Source organism: Leopardus geoffroyi, chromosome X (assembly GCF_018350155.1).
Source record: "Leopardus geoffroyi isolate Oge1 chromosome X, O.geoffroyi_Oge1_pat1.0, whole genome shotgun sequence".
Taxonomy (NCBI): domain Eukaryota; kingdom Metazoa; phylum Chordata; class Mammalia; order Carnivora; family Felidae; genus Leopardus; species Leopardus geoffroyi.
Window position 1 is genome coordinate 75,117,032 of NC_059343.1, and position 20,169 is coordinate 75,137,200.

The window sequence follows — 20,169 nt, forward strand, 5'->3', positions numbered from 1 at the left end:
ATTTCCTATGTATATTAAAAGATGATGATATAGGGGCACCTGGGTGTCTCAGTCAGTTAAGTGTCCAACTTCTGCTCAGGTTGTTATTTTGTGGTTTGTGAGTTTCAGCCCCACATTGGGCTCTCTGCTGTCAGCATGGAGCCTGCTTCAGATCCTCCATTCAGTTCTCTCTGCCCCTGCCCTTCTTGTGCTCTCTCTCTCTCAAAAATAAAAATAAAAATAAAAAACAGATAATGATAGTCCCTCAGTCATCTAATGTGTAGCCACAGATGAGAATCACTAATCTAGTCACTCTAACAAGCTTCCATGATGTTTCTTTTGTCACCCTGGTGGGCTTAGAACAACAACAACAAAACAAAACAAAACAAAACAAAACAAAACAAAACAGAAAAGGTACAGTACATGTACAGAAAAAGTACATATCCACATTTCTCAGATCTCTATTTCTATAATATTATAAGAGTAGTAGACACAATAAGAAGACATGGATCCACTTGAGCTTTGACAATTATTTAACCTTTCTGAGCATTAGTTTCTACATTTTTTAATATTAGAAAGAAGAAATAATTTTGCTGTGATAGACAATGTAAAACATTTCCTAAGATGCTGCTGAATTACACAGTATTGATTATAAGATGATATTTTAGACTAACTTAGAAAATATTTAGAAGAAAGGAACAACCTATGATGGATCATGTTGTTTGGAAATAGTATGTGCCGATGCCTCACAAAGGCCATGGTTCCAGTTCTGACTCTATCATTTGACATCCATGAACCATTCACTTAAACTCTCTGGACTTGTTTAAAGAGTTAAAGTAATAACCTATTCTGCCTCCTTCAGGAGTTTGTTCTTATCATTAAATTCAATTATGTATGAGAAAGTGTATTCACATATCTTATGTTAATATTATTACTATCAGACAAAGCTTGGATATTCTAAAAACTATTGGTCTCTACTTCTGCTTTTTCAGAGTCACCTATCTGAATATTTACTTAGAAAGAGAATACTTAAAATTTTACATTTATTTATTTTGAGAGAGAGAAAGAGAAAGTGCATGCATGTGCATAAGAGCAGGGGAGGGGCAGCGGGAGGGAAAGAATCCCAAGCAGGCTCCATGCTGTGAGCACAGAACCCTATGTGGGACTTGACCTCAGGAACCTTGAGATCAATGACCTGAGCTGAAATCAAGAATCGGATGCTTAACTGACTGAGCCACCCAAACACCCCAAAAGGAATCCTTCTTAATTGTCTTAAAATTGCTGCTGGTGAACTCAATTCCATAATGGATACATGTAATTTAGTATATACTTGCTCAGAAAAAGTATAATCAGTAGAAAATAATGTAAATTTATTGTTCTTTGAAAAGAACATTGGACTCAATTCATTCTATTACCATAGTTGTGGTTATTTATATCAGCATTCTCCCACAGAAGAGAAGTTGTTTTTCTAATGCTAATTAGTGAAATTTCTACTACAAAGCTGACTCTGCCATGAATCAAACTGCTTTTCTTTTCTAAGCATTACAAAAGTAATACTTACTTTAGCAACCATTTATCTGTTCAGACATTGAACCTATAAATGTACATTTAAATTATAAATGTTGAAATCTCCATACTTCCTTTAAAATCAATTTCTTATACAGATAGTTTAAAAAGTAAGTTTACCTTGTCTAAGAAGACTAATGAAGACTAATAGATGTCTGAACGACATAAAGAATTATTTTATATTCAGTCAGACATGCCAAGGACAATAAAATTTATAAATTCCAGTTTATTACAAATTTTCAGGTCTCAAATGTGCTGTGACTTTCCAAATATGGCCATTGATATGAGACAAATTGTCAGAAATTTCTCAGAAATAAAATTTAGGCCATGCAGAAGTGGTAATATAGTAGAAGCTAGTCTCTGCCCACTAAGATCAGCAAAGGTGGCAATGTTCTTAAGGAAAAGTAACATGCTTCTTTTACTTTGAACCAATAGTGAAGATGAGGCAGACATTTATCATTCCATATCTAATAGAGTGCATGGAAACTGGAAAGTCATTGATAAAAGAAGTGATAATAAAAGAGGCTGCACTACCATGTTTCATCCACCTTACTTACTTTCCATTTTCTAAGTATCTGTAGAACAATAATAGAGGAACCTGGAAATGATGGAAAGGGATGGACTTATCTGTGTGAACAAATGCAGGGCAAATTATGAGATCAGAAGGTATCTGATGGTTGTTTTCAGGGGATCATTTTTTTAGGCACAGTAGGAGTCTAGTTGAAGTAGATAACCTCATTAATCATCAAACAGTTAATGAAGGTGTGTCAAGAAAGGTAGGAGTGGTTTGTTTTGTATAGAAAAACAGTTGGATAACTAGAGCACTGGGAGGCTGTACCCATTTTTGAATTAAAATCAAGCTTTAAACATGTATGGAGCAATATTAAGGTGTTATTCTCAAATGTTTTGTGTATGGTATAATAGAATATGATTTGATGCTAACTAGGTTCATTTCTTTTATTTTCTTAAGATGAATCATTTACATGTGCTTTATTTTCATTAGATGTTTCTCAAAGCATGATCTATAGTAATCTGAATAAGAATTATCTGGGGGGGAGGCATGTTAAAAGTGTAATTTTGATTTGAATGGTTGTTGGATCCACAACAAGAAACATCTTTGATTCTTTTTTTTTTTTTTTTTTTTTTGCCATGGTGCTACTTTATAATGTCATTCTCTTGTTAGGAATTGATTATAATACTTCTGTAATGAAATATATTTTTGAAACAAACTATGACATTGGATTATAACAGAAATGATGACAATTATTCTATATTCCAATAAAACAAAGTTAAAATGAGGCCAAATTAAAACACATAATTTAGTTTCAGGTAGAATGTTAAGCTTGTGGTGGTAAAGTTTGGTCTTTTCAGGAAATTTAAATGAACTTATTTATATCTAAAACTGAAGAGAAAAAAAAAACATCCATGTTTCCTATTGTACACAGTTTAAAAAAACTTTTAAAATTATTAGTGTATCTTTAATAGTAGAATTATCTTTCTTGGTGTGTTTCATTCCTTATTCTCCACTAACTGTAGATCTTTATGTTATTTGAAAAAGATTTTTCCATTTATTTGCCTATTGACCACTCAATTTAGTTTATTGGAAAACATATCTCTTTGCAGGAAACTTCAGTTATAAAGACACAAAGCAGGGATGGAAACAATGCAACCGATTACCCATTCCATTTCTAAATAGTCAATATTCTTTTCATATAATGCATCTTTAAGAATTTTTCTACCCAATATTTAATTTCATAAGTAATAAATAATCTATTAATTTTGAAGGGTGTTAATTCCAGGTAAAATCATTATTTTCTTTTCTGTATTTAGAAAAATTTACTTTTATTCCGTCCTTTCTTGGTTTTATTTCCTAATATCACTGTATTACTCTGAATTCTATTTACTCTGGGGATGAAACAATTGGGTGTGTATGTAATGTCACAGCTACAGAACCATATTATCAGCTGTTCCCAATCCTGTCTTTATATCTATTCACTCAAAAAATACAAATCTTATGGGTAAAAATCAATATAAGTAATGAAACAAATATAAGTTCTGGGATACTTCAATTCATGGTAGTAGTTACAAAGAGGGATTACTTTGTTCTTCATGCAATACTGGACTCCAGATCAAAGATCCTTCAAATATGTTTTTTTTTTTTTAATTTGTAGCTAGGTCTCATAAAGTCTTAAGTTGGAATTATATAATAACTAGCCATTTTATTCCCTTACATCTTTATGTTCAGAAAAATCACCTAGGAATCTTGACAGCATGTAGATTTCAAGGCTCCACACCCAGATATAATAATTTGGTAAGCCAGAGTTATTGTTCAGGAAACTGCATTGTACACGGGAGCCTTAGCACCTTTGCAGATAGCTCTTGGATTTGGCTCTGAGAAGTACTCATTTGGTTAGGCCTATACTGTGCAAATATCTTGTTTGGGATTTCTACTTAAATGAACAAATGATATTCACATCTGAGGTGTATCTGTCACAGTGTGAATAAACTATGTTGAAATGAAGCAACAGGATAGACCTTCAGAAAGTGACTCGGATACTTTAAAGTTTTTTTTTTTTTAATTCTTTGAGCAAACTTAATTTTTTTCAATGTATTTTAGTTTTCTCAGACTTAAATATAAGTCTCTGCTCTGAGGTTATTCTGTTTCTTCAAAAAAAATCATCCAGATCTATGAAATAGATTTATAAGAATTGAACAAGTTTCAACCACATTGTTTTACCTGATTTAATCCTCACAAAAATTCAATGAGAACAATTCTCACTTTCATATTTCACAAATAGGTGAGATGGAACTTTAGTATGGTCAATTTCCCTAAGATATGCATTTAGTAAAAACAGATCCATGCTTCAGATATACCCACTTTGGGTCATGACTCTCTTTCCACTATATTAAGCAGTAGTGTACAAAGACATAGTGGATAATATATATTATGATCAAAGGCTGTGGGAAGATGTCAGTGACTTCTTGTTGTTATGCCATTATTTGTTATGGAAAGGAAGGAACGGTAAGATGTCAGTGAAAATTCAGTTGGAATTCATGCTGGCACCATCCTTGTGATGCAGCTATTTATCTGAATGGGCATAGGAGTTGTTAGAGTGACTGGCTAGTGAAACATGAAGACAAAGAAGTCTGTGTAAGGAAGTTTGTTAGCCTCTAGCCCATTTTTCCAGTGACAGCAGGCTTATGGTCTCTAAAAAGGTCATGAATTATTTTTCAAATGCTTATTTATTTACTTTGAGAGCACAAGAGATAGAAAGAGAGAGGCAGAGAGAGAGGGAGAGAATACCAAGCAGGCTCCACACTGTTAGTACAGAGCCCAGTGTGGGGCTCAGTCTCACACTCATGACCTCATTACCTGAGTGGAAATCAAGTGTCAGATGCTTAACTCACTGAGCCACCCAGGTGCCCCTGTCATGATTTATTTTCTTCAATTCTTTTTTTTTTAAGTTTGTTTGTTTATTTTGAGAGAGACAGAGAGAGTGTGAGTTGGGGAGGGGCAGAGAGAGGGGAATAGAGAGAATCCCAAACAGGCTATGCATTGCCAGCACAGACCCCGATGTGGGGCCCAAACCCATGAAACTGTGATGCCATGACCTGAGCTGAAACCAAGAGATGGACACTTAACCGACTGAGCCACCCAGGCTTCCCAATTTTTTTCTAACATTTTGCCTGTCTCAGAGAGAAAACCAATGAGAGACCATAGTAATTATTCATTTTATTGTCACAGCCAAACTTAGCCAAACTTAGAAATAATTTCTAGTGCAATGTGGTGAGAAGCCAATATTTATCACCTAGAAGGAGAAACAAAAGCCTTGGCTATAGTTTCTTGGGGAATGTTGCCAGTAAGGTCTGTGATCAATTAAGTGGTCCCTTTGTTGGATTTTACTGAGATCAGACTTCGATGCTCACAGTGTGGAACAGGCATATTATAAGGGTAGGGAAAGGATCAGTGTCATAAAGCCAGAATTACACCAAAAGGGAAAATAATTGAAGTCCCATAACCTTTGTGGGACTGAGGGTTCCCTCATGAAATATGTAAAATATTCATATTACATTATTTCAGTAAAACACAATTTGAATCATTTATTTTTTTTTATCAGCATTTGGCTTTTTTGTTTCCTGCCAGTTGACACAATGTACTGATATTAATACATAAATACAATAAAATTGACATCTACCCAGCTGGATTTACTCAAAATGTCTAGATACTCAGTTTTTATTTTCTGGAACTAAAAGGACACAAAAGCCTTTCTCTGCATTCCAATGATCTCCTATATAATAAGTGAGATCTAGTGTATTAGAAGTATGTGCTAAAAATTACTCTTGAAGAATGGGCTTATTTGATAAGGAAATTTCTTTTCCCTTGAAATATTAGAAATAATTGCATAAAATCTTTCTGAATTCTAAAACACTGATATATAATGAAATAGGCCTGTCATCTTTTATTCTTCTTGCCTGTATACCTTTTTATACACATCAATTCATACAACAAAACTCATTAGCTCTTACTATGGGCCAAGCATTGTGCTAAGTGCAAGGGAATGATATAAGCAAGACAAACACAGTACTGGTCATCACAGAGTTTATATATTATCCCAGACAGCTTTCCAGAAATATCCACAGCCATTAAGTGCTCTCATATTTTCATTAATGTAAGTATTATGACAACAAGGGTCTTTTCTGAAATATAGAGCTAGTTACATATGGCTGGTATCATGGCCAGAGAACAATTACCCTAGCACACAACTTTCTTTGGTAAGTTCATATATATCTTAACTCATCAGCAGTTCTTCCACGTGTTTTAAAATTAAAATCTAGTGTCACCTGGGTGGTTCCGTCAGTTAAGCATCTGACTCTTGATTTTGGCTCAGGTCATGATCTCAGAGTTGGTGAGTTCAAGTCCCACATGACTGCACTGTCAGTGCTGCAGAGCCTGCTTAGGATTTTCTCTCTGCCCCATCCCTGCTTGTTTTCTCTCTTTTTCTCAAAAATAAATAAATAAACATTAAAAAATTAAAAATTAAATTAAATTCTAATTACTATAATTTTAAATCATAATCTGGGACCTTTGAAGACAAAGTGGTGGGTCAGCCCCACAATCATAGTAAACTTTATAGACAATCCATGAATTTTTTCCATAACCTTCACATGGTTCTTGGACCATCATAAGCAATCAGTGCCTACCTAGCACATGAATAGAAGATAGCATAATGTGATTAAACACCTGAACAAAAATAAGAACATATTCATTCCAAATTTAAATCTATATTTAAATCATCATGTGATGTTTGCAAAGTAGTTTCTACTTCATGGACTTTAATTTTTTTTAACTGTAAAATGAAGGCAGTTGACTTAAATGAAATGTATTTTCTTCTAGTCCCACCAATGTAGAACTATGTAATACTGAGATTAGCATTTGGAAGAAGGTATTTCTCATTGTTTCCATAGCAGTCCTTATTCCTGTTGGCTGCTTATGCTAAATGTTTCAAAAACAAAAAGAAAGGAGGAAGGGAGGGAGAATGGGAGGGAAGAAAAGATGCCAAGTAAAAACGAACTCTTCACATAAATCCCATTTTAGTTTATATATGGTACATAAACTTCCAAAAAGTAATAAACATAGGGGTATGTCTGTGTTAGTTTCTTGAGCGAATTTAAACTAAAGCTAAATACTTCCAGCTTGGAAAATTCAGGAATAGCTTTATTTCTGTTAGGACTTTGGCTTTCAAAAAATTTAATTAAACAGTTTCACAGTTTTTCATTATAGTAATAGAAAAGGTCAAATGTTTATTTATGATCATACTGAAACTGTCATATCTGGAGTGTCTCAGTAGGGAAAATGAATCTTGTAAATACTATTACTTGTTCATGTTAGCACTATGCCTGTTCCTGGAAACAGATTAGTTTTTTTTTCCTATGGACTTCACAGATTATTAAAACTATTTTGGCTCTGTACACTTAAAAAATTATTCTTATCAGATGCTTGAGCAGAAATACATGTATTGCTAAGTTTTCACCTTTATTCTATTTTTTTTGCAATAATTATGGTCAGTTGTGAATAAATTTGTCTTATTTTCTGAAAGCTGAACTTTTTCTTTTAAAATGAAGATACTGGGGCGCCTGGGTGGCGCAGTCGGTTGAGCGTCCGACTTCAGCCAGGTCACGATCTCGCGGTCCGTGAGTTCGAGCCCCGCGTCGGGCTCTGGGCTGATGGCTCGGAGCCTGGAGCCTGTTTCCGATTCTGTGTCTCCCTCTCTCTCTGCCCCTCCCCCATTCATGCTCTGTCTCTCTCTGTCCCAAAAATAAATAAACGTTGAAAAAAAAAATAAAAAAAATAAATAAATAAATAAAATGAAGATACTGAAATAGTTGACACATTTGTAATAGTTTAAGCATTGCAAAGATCTGCTCATGTTGCAAAATATTTATAAAATATTTTATCTACTGTAATTAAATACCAGTAGTACAGAAAGCTTAAATCCTTCACTCTCCTCTTCAGTTTTTACTTGTACAGATAATACATGAATTTTAGACACCATTTGTTCTAGTTTTTGAAATTCAGCATTAGATCTGTGTTTACAAGTGTTGCTTATTTCGGTAAATTTTCTTGAGACTTGCTTATTTCCAGGGAGTACCAGTTTCAACTTTTTTTAAAGCTACTAATGAGTGATTCTTAGGATTTTTGGCAGAATGAGGGCAGTTACAAAAAGAAATAGCAACACTGTCTGTATAGCATGGTACCACTCTCCCTATTAATAATACTTTACATTAAAACTTTCCCTCAGCTGAACAGCTGACTATGCTAATTCTTCAGATTTGTGTTAACCATTAGTCATTTCTCCCCCCTAAGCCTACTTGCCAGGAATAGCTAGAGAAACTAAAAAATTTCAAGGTCAGGGAAGATAAGATTACATAGCTGCTTTATTGGCACTGTCATTTAATCTATTCTTGAATGTTTATATTTCTGGAGACCTTGGTCTGATTGTAGCTCTTTCATGATCTTGTACACACACACACACACACACACACGCACACCTGCTAGAACTATCACACAAAAAAGAACTATCACAGATATCTATCTATATCTATTTTAACACTTTTTTAAATGTTTATTTATTTTTGAGAGAGAGAAAGAGAAACAGAGTGAGAACAGGGGAGGGGCAGAGAGAGATGGAGACACAGAATCCAAAGCAGGCTCCAGGCTCTGAGCTGTCAGCACAGACATACTCCTGAACTGCAAGATCATGACCTGAGCTGAAGACAGATGCTTGACTAAGCTACCCAGGCTTCCCTCTAAATACATTTTTTATTGCATAACTTACTCCTTGTGTTATGAGGTCAAGGAATCTGTCTCTCTCCAGAATTTAGAACACTGCTCAATAAACAAAGTTGATCCTCACTACTTGTATATTATCTATTTGTGAAGATGCTTACTCTCTAAAATTTATTTATACCCCATAAATCAATACTTGTGTCATTTTCACAGTCATTCATGGATATGTGGACAGTGGTGAAAATTTTGAATTAGCTTTGCCCATGTTCTGTTTCCCACTGAGATCCCCCAGGCACTGCTTTGCCTTCTTTCAGACCTAAGACAAAAATGACCAGATGGGAATAGTAAAGAGCAGTGTAGTGAAGTGCAAGAAGCTCTGACTCATGCCAGTTGAATCAGGTTTAAATCTTACTATGATACATACCTGTTAATGGGATATCCTCAGAGCAAGTCATTTAACAGATATAAATGTCACTTTTTCTTTTGTAAAATAAATGGAATCTACCAGGATTTAAGATACACACACACACACACACACACACACACATTAAGCTTTGTATATATATGTATATATATACTAATTAAATGTTCGTAACAACTTTATACATAGTTATTTCCAATAACAATAATTGACTGTATTTTCTGAGTGAGGGAAAGAATCATTGACCCAAAGCAGTAATTCATATTATTTATTTTGTGACTATTTTATATAAATGGATTTTAATTTTTGTCTAATGATTTACCAAAGAATGTTGTAGTATGCAAATAATGCACTACCATAACCAACTCCTTGCCAAGGATGTCCACATTCTAATCTCTGGAACATATGGATATATTAGGATGCATGGCAAATGAGGACTATGTTTGCAGATGTAGTTAAACTTGTTCTTCAGCTGACCTTAAAATAGGGAAATTATTTTGAATTATCCTGTGTACCCAATGAAAAGTAGAAGAGGGAGAACTGAAGAAATGGTAGTATTACAAAGTCTCAGCCCAAAACTGCTGACTATAAAATTGCCTGAGACCATTATTTAGGGAATGTGGGTGGCCTCTAGAATCTAGAAAAGGCAAGGAAATGCAGAGATGCTAACACCTTGATTTTTATGTCCATGAGATTCATTTTAGATTTATGACTGTCATAACTGTAAGAGATTAAGTATGTATTGTTTTAAGGCGCTAAATCTGTAGTAGTTTATTTATAGTACCAGTAGGAAATGAATATAGATGACTTCTAATAATAAGTTGATTTTTTTTTGCTATCCTTAATATTGTTTTTGTCAAAATGAAAAAATTAACCTAGTACTAAAAAATTTTCAAAGGAGAACAAAATTTCAGTAGAAAAAATCCCTTCAATACCTTTTGTCATCGTGGGGTAGAAAATGCTAGAAATTTCAACACAGGTTGGAAACTTTACCAGGAGCAACTATCGGATACAAAAGATGATTTACCTTGATACCAATAAAATACACACCATTCATTTCAAGTCCCAGAGGGGTTTGGTGTACTATCCATATGTCACATAGATCATAGTTTTTTGTAAAATTGTAAAAATAATATTCTTAAAATAACAATGTTAAGATACTAAAAAGTGCTTCTCAAATTATTTTCAGGACTAAGAAAACTTAAATGCACCCCTATTTAAATGCATTATCAGGAAATTCAGAGATAAAGATTGACTCTGATCAAAAGAAAAAAAAAAACAGTAAACAAAATGAAACACCTGTGTCTCATGTACAGTTGTGCATATTTTCCACTCAAAATGCATTATTTTGATTGTGAATGATGCACATGACAATGATATATGAGGACTGAAATAGAGATAGGGAACTGGCAACAAATACATAATTCATCTAATATTGATCAATTAAGCACTCAATATGTGGCTGAACATTGTGAGTCACAAAAGAGATCTATGACTCATTTCAATTTCACTACACTCTAATTGGGAAGATAAAATGTACATAGACATGTCATCATTATTATGATACAATATATAATTAAGCACTAATATATAAAAAACACTGGAAATTAAAGAGTAACATCATAAATTACAGCTTTAGTGGAACAAATAAGACACACACACATACACATACACACACACACTGACACACAGAATTGGATATTGGCTTCATTAAAGAGGTAAGATCTGGACTTGGTCTTAAGGTATGACTATTTGACTATTATATAGGTCTATTAAATTTGCAGTAGTGGCTTAAAGGTGGCACAACATAGAAAAAGACAAGTTGTCTTATGAATACTACAAGGAATGGACTGATTGAAGGAAACAAAAATACCTGACAGGCTTAGTACATACCATCATTCTAATCGCTATGGACTCACACAGTTGAGAAGTTTGGATATATAGAGAAAGTCAGATTAGGCAGGTTTCAAACACTTAACAAAGACTTCATTCAGTTTATATGTTAGCATACTTTCATATGAATCATATTTTACATGTATACACACATAACCTTTGAGAAATTATTATTTATTCAACAGATTATACCAGCAATGTCCAGGAAGCTTTTATATATTTTTGACATAACTATGTAAATTGCTGAAGTACACATTAACTCATAAAATCATTTGTCTGAATGCCACAGAAATGAAGTTAAATGTGAGATAGGCTTTGCTCTTGTTGTTACAGAATAATATGGAGTACTTCAAAATATGTGATATAATAGGATAGTTATATTAAGTTCAATTCTTTACAAGTCATACTAAAAAGATGAATATGCTTATGGGTGTTGCTTTTTTAAGAAGTAAAGAAATATTGATCTGGAGCGTAGATGGTGGAACAGCATGGAAGTTTGTTTTGTGTGTCTCGCATCCATGAAATACAGCCAGATCAACACTAAACCATACTGCACATCTAGAAAACTGATTTGAGGATAAACACAACAATCTGCACAACCTGAACCACAGAACTCAGCAGGTATGTGGCACGGACAGGTGAACTGGGGGAGAGAGAAGGCACAAAGGGCAGAGAGCTGTTTTTGCGTACAGAGGATGGAGATGGGGAGGGGAGAATATGGGAAAAGCACTCCCCCCAAAAGCAGCTGGAGAAAAAGTGGAAAAGTAGAAACAGCCCCAGGGACTGAACTAAAAAGGAAGAAAGGAGAAAGGAGGCGGTTTAAATTCCATTAAGACTCTATAAACAGGGGGAGCACATAGTCTGAAACTCCACAGCTCGATACCTGGCAGTGCTCTGGTGAGAAGGGCTAGTCCCCAGGAACAAAGTTAAGTCTGGGGGGTCTTTGGGCCACACAGGGAGAGGCAGAAGGAAGATCCCCTGCTGGGAGAACATCTGATAGAGTCTGTGTGGCTCCCCCAAAGGCAAAGGCCCCAGCAGGCCTGGGAGAACAACTCCATTTGCTGGTGCTGGAACAAGGTCATTGGTGGTGAAGCCTGGTGCCAGAGGCATGTTGTGCTGTGCTATAATGCCTAAAATGCTGCTGCTACATTATCGCATGAACTTTTTCTGGGGCGGGCTGAGACCAAGCTGCAGTATCTGGTCATCGGCAGCAGCACGGTCCTGTGAAAGTTCCTGGGTGTGGCCAGCACATGGCCATTGCTTGGTGAGACCCTCCCTCAGAGGGGCATAATGGTTCAAAACCGCAGTCCCTCAGAAGTAAGGCGTCGGGAAACAGAGCCATGTCTGAGATAAAACTCAGGAGGGAAGTGCTGCCTGGGGCTTGGTCATAGACAGTGTAAAATCAGCGAGTGGATGGAAGCTGAAGATCAAGGACGGGTGAACGATTGCTGATCAGGGAGAACAGAGTTTCGATACCAGAGACTGGGTAGCTGGGGGCGCCATTTTCACCTCTCCTGCACATGCGCATACACACCTACAAGAGCCACAACAATCCACCCAAGTAAGCTAAGCAGAGCCATCTAGTGGAGAATGGAGCCATTACACTAAGTCCTGCCCAACTGGGCCAACTTTGCTCTTCGGGAACATAAGTCTCTCTGCCTGCTTACTTTATTAAGTATAAAGCACTTCATACTTTGACTTCTAGAGGAAAATGAAGTAATTTCAATTGTATTTCAGTCTGTTTGCTGGTCCAACTTTCAATTTTCTTTATTTTTTTCTGTTTTTTTAATTCTCTTTTTTGTTTCTTTTCTTTTTCTTGAATACAGAAAGAGAAAAATTATTTTTATTTTCAACTTTTATTAAACATATTTTTTTAATTTTTTTCTACTATATTTTTTTACTTTTGTGTGTTTTTTTAATTCTATTTTACATCCATCATTTAATTTTAGTCTACTTCAGTGTATTCATTTTTTCAAAATTTCAAATGATTTCCTTTTTTTTTCCTTTCCCCTTTTTTCTCTAATCTATCAAGCCCATTTCAACACCCAGACCAAAACACACCTAGGATCTAGCATCATTTATTTGATTTTGTATGTGTGTATGTGTGTGTGTTGTTTTTAATTGTTTAATATTATTTTTTAATTTTAAATTAATTTTTTACCTCATTAATTCCTTTTCTCCCTTCAAAATGATGAAACGAAGCAATTCACCCCAAAAGAAAGAGCAGAAATAAACGACAGCCAGGGACTTAACTAACACAGATACAAACAAGATGTCTGAACCAAAATTTAGAATCATGATAATAACAATACTAGCTGGAGTCAAAGTAGATTAGAAACCCCTTCTGTGGAGATAAAAGAAGTAAAAGCTACTAAGGATGAAATAAAAAATGCTATAACTGAGCTGCAATCTCGAAGAGATGCCACGGAGGCAAGGATGGATGAGGAAGAGGAGAGAATCAGCAACATAGAGGACAAACTTGTGGAGAATAATGAATCAGGAAAAAAAAAGGAGACTAATGCAAAAGAACACTTTTTAAGAATTAGAGAAATCAGTGACTCATTGAAAAGGAACAACATCAGAATCATAGGGATCCCAGAAGAGGAAAAGAGGAAAGAGTGGTAGAAGGGTTATGTGAGCAAATCATAGCGGAAAAATTTCATAATTGGGAAAGACACAGACATCAAAATCCAGGAGGCAGAGAGGACTCCCATTAGATTCACCAAAAACCGACCATTAACAAAAATTAAACCATCAAACAAAAATTAAAGGAGTTTGTGACCACTAAACCAGCCCTGCAAGAAATTTTAAGGGGGACTCTGAGGGGAGTAAAGATGAAAAATATGAAAAAATAAAGACCAAAAGCAACAAAGACTAGAAAGAACCAGAGAACACCTCCATAAATTCCAACTCTACAACCAACATAATGGCAATAAATTCGTATCTGTCAGTATCCACTTTAAACGTCAGTGGACTCAATGCTTCAAAGACATAGGGTAACAGAATGGATAAGAAAACAAGATCCATCTATATGCTGTTTACAAGAGACCCACTTTAGACCTAAAGACACCTTCAGATTGAAAATAAGGGGATGGAGAACCATCTATCATGTTAATCATCCACAAAAAAGCCAGAGTAGCCATACTTATATCAGACAGTCTAGACTTTAAAATAAAGACTGTAACAAGTGATGAAGAAAGTCATGATATCATAATTAAGAGGTATATCCACCAAGAAAACCTAACAATTGTAAAAATTTATGCACCAAATGTGGGAACACCCAAATATATAAATCAATTCATCACAAACATAAATAAACTCATTGATAATAATACCATAATAGTAGGGGACTTCGAGACCCCACTTAAGCCAATGGACAGATCATCTGATCAGAAAATCAACAAGGAAACAATGGCTTTGAATGACACACTGGACCAGATGGACTTAACAGATGTATTCAGAACATTTCATCTTAAAGCAGTGGAATGTACATTCTTCTCCAGTGCACATGGAACATTCTCCAGAATAGACCACATACTGTATCAAAAATCAGCCCTCAACAAGTACAAAAAGATCAAGATCATACTGTACATATTTTCAGACCACAATACTATGAAACTCGAAATCCACCACAAGAAAAAATGTGGAAAGATAACAAATACTTGAAGACTAAAGAACATCCTACTAAAGAATGAATGGGCTAACCAAGAAGTTAAATAGGAAATTAAAAAGTACATGGAAGCCAATGAAAATAAAAACCCCACAACCCAAAACCTCTGGGATGCAGCAAAGGCAGTCATAAGAGGAAAATATATAGCAATCCAGGCCTTAATAAAGAAGGAAGAAAGGTCCCAGATACACAGCCTAACCTTACACCTTAAATATCTGGAAAAACAACAGCAAATAAAACCCAAATCAGCAGAAGACGGGAAATAGTAGAGCAGAAATTAATGCTACTGAAACAAAAAACAAACAAACAAAAAACAGTAGAACAGATCAATGAAACCAGAAGCTTATTCTTTGAAAGAATTAACAAAATTGATAAACCATTAGCCAGTTTAGTCAAAAGGAAAAAAGAAAGGACCCAAATTAATAAAATCACAAATGAAAGAGGAGAGATCACACCAACACATCAGAAATAAAAACAATAATAAGAGAATATTATGAGCAATTATATGCCAATAAAATGGGCAATCTGAAAGTATTGGACAAATTCCTAGAAACATATAAACTACCAAAACTGAAACAGGAAGAAATAGAAAATCGGAACAAACCATAACCAGTAAGGAAATCGAATTAGTAATAAAAAATCTGCCAAAAAACAAGAGTCTAGGGCCAGATGGCTTTCCAGGAGAATTCTACCAAACATTTAAGGAAGAGTTAACACCTATTCTCTAGAAGCTGTTCCAAAAAATAGAAATGGAAGGAAAACTTTCAAACTCTTTCTATGAAGCCAGCATTACCATGACTCCAAAACCAGACACTCCACAAAAAAGGAGAAATATAGACCAATTTCCCTGATGAACATGGATGCAAAAATTCTCAACAAGATATTAGCCAACTGGATCCAACAATACATTAAAAAAATTATTCACGAGAGAGGGAAGATGGCGGCGTAGGAGGACGCTGGGCTCACCGCGCGTCCTGCTGATCAATTAGATTCCACCTACACCTGCCTAAATAACCCAGAAAACCACCAGAGGATTAGCAGAACGGAGTCGCCGGAGCCAAGCGCAGACGAGAGGCCCACGGAAGAGGGTAGGAAGGGCGGCGAGGCTGTGCATGCTCCACGGACTGGCGGGAGGGAGCCGGGGCGGAGGGGCGGCTCCCCGGCCAAGCAGAGCCCCGGAGTCTGGCCTGCAAAAGCGAAGGGGCCTGACGGACTGTGTTCCGACAGCAAGCGCGACTTAGCGTCTGGGAGGTCATAAGTTAACAGCTCTGCTCAGAAAGCGGGAAGGCTGGAGGACAAAGGGAGGGAGAGCTGCTGAGCCCCCAGACGACAGAGCTCAGTTTGGTGGGTGGGGAACAAAGGCGCTCACCAGCGCCATCTCCCCCGCCCATCCCCCAGCCAAAATCCCAAAGAGAACCGGTTCCTGCCAGGGAACTTCCTCGCTCCGCGCAAACACCCAACTCTGTGCTTCTGCGGAGGAGCCAAACCTCCAGCAGCAGATCTGACTCCCTCCCACTGCCACAGGGCCCCTCCTGAAGTGGATCACCTAAGGAGAAGCGAGCTAAGCCTGCCCCTCCTGCCCCTGTGCACCTTGCCTACCCACCCCAGCTAATACGCCAGATCCCCAGCATCACAAGCCTGGCAGTGTGCAAATAGCCCAGACGGGCCACGCCACCCCACAGTGAATCCTGCCCCTAGGAGAGGGGAAGAGAAGGCACACACCAGTTTGACTGTGGCCCCAGCGGTGGGCTGGGGGCAGACATCAGGTCGGACTGCGGCTCCGCCCACCAACTCCAGTTATACACCACAGCACAGGGGAAGTGCCCTGCAGGTCCTCACCACGCCAGGGACTATCCAAAATGACCAAGCGGAAGAATTCCCCTCAGAAGAATCTCCAGGAAATAACAACAGCTAATGAGCTGATCAAAAAGGACTTAAATAATATAACAGAAAGTGAATTTAGAATAATAGTCATAAAATTAATCGCCGGGCTTGAAAACAGTATACAGGACAGCAGAGAATCCCTTGCTACAGAGATCAAGGGATTAAGGAACAGTCATGAGGAGCTGAAAAATGCTTTAAATGAAATGCAAAACAAAATGGAAACCACCACAGCTCGGATTGAAGAGGCAGAGGAGAGAATAGGTGAACTAGAAGATAAAGTTATGGAAAAAGAGGAAGCTGAGAGAAAGAGAGATAAAAAAATCCAGGAGTATGAGGGGAAAATTAGAGAACTAAGTGATACACTAAAAAGAAATAATATACGCATAATTGGTATCCCAGAGGAGGAAGAGAGAGGGAAAGGTGCTGAAGGGGTACTTGAAGAAATAATAGCTGAGAACTTCCCTGAACTGGGGAAGGAAAAAGGCATTGAAATCCAAGAGGCACAGAGAACTCCCTTCAGACGGAACTTGAATCGATCTTCTGCACGACATATCATAGTGAAACTGGCAAAATACAAGGATAAAGAGAAAATTCTGAAAGCAGCAAGGGGTAAACGTGCCCTCACATATAAAGGGAGACCTATAAGACTCGTGACTGATCTCTCTTTTGAAACTTGGCAGGCCAGAAAGAATTGGCACGAGATTTTCAGTGTGCTAGACAGAAAAAATATGCAGCCGAGAATCCTTTATCCAGCAAGTCTGTCATTTAGAATAGAAGGAGAGATAAAGGTCTTCCCAAACAAACAAAAACTGAAGGAATTTGTCACCACTAAACCAGCCCTACAAGAGATCCTAAGGGGGACCCTGTGAGACAAAATACCAGAGACATCACTACAAGCATAAAACGTACACACATCACAATGACTCTAAACCCGTATCTTTCTATAATAACACTGAATGTAAATGGATTAAATGCGCCAACCAAAAGACATAGGGTATCAGAATGGATAAAAAAACAAGACCCATCTATTTGCTGTCTACAAGAGACTCATTTTAGACCTGAGGACACCTTTAGATTGAGAGTGAGGGGATGGAGAACTATGTATCATGCTACTGGAAGCCAAAAGAAAGCTGGAGTAGCCATACTTATATCAGACAAACTAGACTTTAAATTAAAGGCTGTAACAAGAGATGAAGAAGAACATTATATAATAGTTACAGGGTCTATCCATCAGGAAGAGCTAACAATTATAAATGTCTATGCGCCGAATACCGGAGCCCCCAAATATATAAAACAACTACTCATAAACATAAGCAACCTTATTGATAAGAATGTGGTAATTGCAGGGGACTTTAACACCCCACTTACAGAAATGGATAGATCATCTAGACACACGATCAATAAAGAAACAAGGGCCCTGAATGAGACATTGGATCAGATGGACTTGACAGATATATTTAGAACTCTGCATCCCAAAGCAACAGAATATACTTTCTTCTCGAGTGCACATGGAACATTCTCGAAGATAGATCATATACTGGGTCACAAAACAGCCCTCCATAAGTTTACCAGAATTGAAATTATACCATGCATACTTTCAGACCACAATGCTATGAAGCTTGAAATCAACCACAGAAAAATGTCTGGAAAACCTCCAAAAGCATGGAGGTTAAAGAACACCCTACTAACGAATGAGTGGGTCAACCAGGCAATTAGAGAAGAAATTAAAAAATATATGGAAACAAATGAAAATGAAAATACAACAATCCAAACGCTTTGGGACGCAGCGAAGGCAGTCCTGAGAGGAAAATACATTGCAATCCAGGCCTATCTCAAGAAACAAGAAAAATCCCAAATACAAAATCTAACAGCACACCTAAAGGAAATAGAAGCAGAACAGCAAAGACACCCCAAACCCAGCAGAAGAAGAGAAATAATAAAGATCAGAGCAGAAATAAACAATATAGAGTCTAAAAAAACTGTAGAGCAGATCAACGAAACCAAGAGTTGGTTTTTTGAAAAAATAAACAAAATTGACAAACCTCTAGCCAGGCTTCTCAAAAAGAAAAGGGAGATGACCCAAATAGATAAAATCATGAATGAAAATGGAATGATTACAACCAATCCCTCAGAGATACAAACAATTATCAGGGAATACTATGAAAAATTATATGCCAACAAATTGGACAACCTGGAAGAAATGGACAAATTCCTGAACACCCACACTCTTCCAAAACTCAATCAGGAGGAAATAGAAAGCTTGAACAGACCCATAACCAGCGAAGAAATTGAATCAGTTATCAAAAATCTCCCAACAAATAAGAGTCCAGGACCAGATGGCTTCCCAGGGGAGTTCTACCAGTCGTTTAAAGCAGAGATAATACCTATCCTTCTCAAGCTATTCCAAGAAATAGAAAGGGAAGGAAAACTTCCAGACTCATTCTATGAAGCCAGTATTACTTTGATTCCTAAACCAGACAGAGACCCAGTAAAAAAAGAGAACTACCGGCCAATATCCCTGATGAATATGGATGCAAAAATTCTCAATAAGATACTAGCAAATCGAATTCAACGGCATATAAAAAGAATTATTCACCATGATCAAGTGGGATTCATTCCTGGGATGCAGGGCTGGTTCAACATTCGCAAATCCATCAACGTGATACATCACATTAACAAAAAAAGAGAGAAGAACCATATGATCCTGTCAATCGATGCAGAAAAGGCCTTTGACAAAATCCAGCACCCTTTCTTAATAAAAACCCTTGAGAAAGTCGGGATAGAAGGAACATACTTAAAGATCATAAAAGCCATTTATGAGAAGCCCACAGCTAACATCATCCTCAACGGGGAAAAACTGAGAGCTTTTTCCCTGAGATCAGGAACACGACAGGGATGCCCACTCTCACCGCTCTTGTTTAACATAGTGCTGGAAGTTCTAGCATCAGCAATCAGACAACAAAAGGAAATCAAAGGCATCAAAATTGGCAAAGATGAAGTCAAGCTTTCGCTTTTTGCAGATGACATGATATTATACATGGAAAATCCGATAGACTCCACCAAAAGTCTGCTAGAATTGATACATGAATTCAGCAAAGTCGCAGGATACAAAATCAATGTACAGAAATCAGTTGTATTCTTATACACTAACAATGAAGCAACAGAAAGACAAATAAAGAAACTGATCCCATTCACAATTGCACCAAGAAGCATAAAATACCTAGGAATAAATCTAACCAAAGATGTAAAGGATCTGTATGCTGAAAACTATAGAAAGCTTACGAAGGAAATTGAAGAAGATTTAAAGAAATGGAAAGACATTCCCTGCTCATGGATTGGAAAAATAAATATTGTCAAAATGTCAATACTACCCAAAGCGATCTACACATTCAATGCAATCCCAATCAAAATTGCACCAGCATTCTTCTCGAAACTAGAACAAACAATCCTAAAATTCATATGGAACCA